General features: G+C 34.2%; 1 long non-coding RNA gene across 1 annotated transcript; it reads right to left on the reverse strand.

Moving 5' to 3' along the window:
• Window positions 1-694: 694 nt before the first annotated feature.
• Window positions 695-1,760, reverse strand: LOC108486948 (uncharacterized). The gene is made up of 2 exons (XR_001871575.2): window positions 1,405-1,760; window positions 695-1,115 (listed from the first exon to the last, which is right to left on the reverse strand). It is a non-coding gene; the product is annotated as an uncharacterized LOC108486948 (long non-coding RNA).
• Between the last annotated feature and the right edge of the window lie 725 nt (window positions 1,761-2,485).

Genomic DNA, 2,485 nt, shown 5'->3' on the forward strand with positions numbered 1-2,485 from the left:
GATCCAATCACACCTAAACAAAAGGACTGGTGGCGACTCCACATTTTGTTTTAAAGTCTATCCCCGTTTTTTTTTAAAAAAAACATGGTTTCGACAGCTTGGCGACTCTACTGGGGACCGAACAAGAGTGTCAAGCCATAAAATTGATTTTTTGCTGTCCTTTTGTCTAAATTGGAAATTTAATTTGAAAATCATTATTCTTTGTTGCATTTGTTTGCATGATGGTTGTGGTCCAAGTCTTGTAGAATAATATGGCATTGCATTGCATGACCATTGTAGTCACACCTTCTAAGTGGGAGTGAGAAACTACGCCTTCATGAGATTTTCACCTCCTCATGGGCTAGTCGATTACTTCCGGGATACATCCGTACCTATGATTTTGTGAGATTTTCATCTCTATATGGTCATAGGGAAAAGTATTCCCTTGAACCAAACTCGATCCATATGAACCTATAATGGGTGAGGATTGAAGAATCTGCTGGTTCGGGTATCTTTTCTCTAGAGCCGAGCCACATGTAGTGAACCCTAAGAATCCACCCTAGGTAGAACCTTGCCCAAATTTAGTGATTACCTGAGTAGGTACTTTATTTGTTATTTATTTCTTTTGTACTAATGTGTTTTGTTTATAACTGCATTGCATTACATAATCATAGAAAGGAGGTGTTGATTCATATTTGATTGCTAAATAGAGCAGTTTGTCATAAGAAAACGAATTTCTTGATAAAGTGGATTATAATACGTGTAATAGACCCATTTCGCCCGGGCCCATTAGAAAACCAAAAAACCAAAAATTAAAAAACAAAAATAAACCAAAATAAAAACAATAAAAGTCCATTAGTCCAAAACAGTCCATGATTCAATAAACTTAACCCCATAGCCTATTAAATTAAACCCAAATCTATTAATCCAAACCTAACCCATTTACGGGCCCAAACCTGAGACCCAAAATGACCCGAAAAAAGGCCCAATAACTGAAAAAAAACCTAGAGGCTTTTGGAAAACACCAGCAGCTAGCCATCTCCCCTCACGCCGCAACTAGCAGTCGGTCTCTAGCACCACACGTGCGCCACTAGTTCCTCGCGCGCGTCTCTGTTCGTGTCTTTGTACGACTACTCCTGCAATGGAACACACGAGAAGAAGGAGCTAACAGAATTTACAGCAAATGACAGCAAGAAAATGTAATTTTATTTTTTTATTTACTCTGTAAATTCGGTTATAAAAAGCCGTCGAATGTACCTGTAAATGGGGATGAACGCAAGCTGAAATACGCATACGAAATATAAAGCAATCCAGAAAATTAGAAGGTGATCTTAGATTTTTTTTTTCATTTGTGCGATTTGTCTTTTTTTTTTATCCTGCATATTTTTTGTTTTTGCATAAAAACATAAAAAGGGGAGGGTTTACCTTCATAAAACACCGTCGGAGTCCCTAACTCCTTTGTCACAATCGAAGCTTGAGGTGGGGAATTCGAAGTTAAAATCGGCAATCCATGGGTTGTGGTTTCAAAAGGGGTGAAAGTGAGGCATATATTCATCGCCAATCATCAAATACAAGGGTGTCATGGCGATTAGTGAGAGTTTTTGGGTTAGATCTGATGAGAATCAAAAAGGTGCTAAGGTTTTGGTTCTTTTGTCGGCCAAATAAGGAGAGAACATGGGGCGTTGGGGTTTTGACTCAATTGCTGTAGAAAACAGCAAATGGCCATTCAATTTCTTTTAATTTTGGATCAAGATAAAAGGTGGTGTTTAATGGTGGGGAATCCACGTATTGATCCATGCCCAGACCCGATTCATGCATTTATATTTCAAATGGGAAATTTCTACGATTAATCCTTCACCTTTTGCGCCGCATTTCAGCAGACCCCATTGGCATCCATGTGTTTTATTTTAATTTTTCCCCAAAAAATTGCATGCTATTTCATTTTAGTTCGCTCCAAGGTGCAACGTTTTGGGACCTAGATTATTTCCAGTTCTAGTCCCTGTACATTTATATGCCTTGCACGTTAATTTTTTTAAATTATTTTTATTTGTAAATTATCCCTGTTATTTTAGCTTCAATTTTAATTTGGTCTTTCATTTGTATGATTTGCAAATTTAAAATACGTTTAATATTTTTATATGTATTAATCTATGTTAATAATTTTGTTTGTTTACATTTGTATAATTATGTATATAATTATGTGTTAATAATTTTGGTTAATTTTTATATGTTTTTATACATATGGTTTTTTTAAGAAAAATATATATTTATGTATATAATGGTGTTTTTAAAATTTATTACATATATAATTTAAAATAAAATTAATTTAATCTTATAATTCACCTTTTAATTTCATGTTTATCTTAGCATACAATTGTTTCTAAAATTTATTCCTATGTAAATAACTCATATTAGATTATTTTTGCTATAGTCCGCGTCATTGATTTCATATTGTTTCATGTAAATAGTTTTCTATGTATTTCTTTGAAGTTATTTATGTGTATAA

This window comes from Gossypium arboreum, chromosome 10 (genome assembly GCF_025698485.1).
Source record: "Gossypium arboreum isolate Shixiya-1 chromosome 10, ASM2569848v2, whole genome shotgun sequence".
NCBI lineage: Eukaryota > Viridiplantae > Streptophyta > Magnoliopsida > Malvales > Malvaceae > Gossypium > Gossypium arboreum.